Source organism: Penaeus monodon, chromosome 23 (genome assembly GCF_015228065.2).
Source record: "Penaeus monodon isolate SGIC_2016 chromosome 23, NSTDA_Pmon_1, whole genome shotgun sequence".
NCBI lineage: Eukaryota > Metazoa > Arthropoda > Malacostraca > Decapoda > Penaeidae > Penaeus > Penaeus monodon.
Genome location: NC_051408.1, coordinates 34,308,878 through 34,309,095, shown reverse-complemented (window position 1 = coordinate 34,309,095; position 218 = coordinate 34,308,878).

Below are 218 nucleotides of genomic sequence, written 5' to 3'. Positions count from 1 at the left end.
GTTTCCTCAGAAATGACTTGCTCAGTTGCCGCTTTGGCGATATTTCTTACGTCTCGTTCCCGCTCGCTCCCGAGAAGAGGTGTCTCCCCCCCCCCGTTCATTTAGTGTGAAGGGTCGCTTAACAGACAACTGAAAGGGGATTAGAGTGACAGCGAAAGAGAAAGTCTTTGTTTACGTTGATGTCAGGGAAAGGAGAGAGGAAGTCATTGGCTGTGACT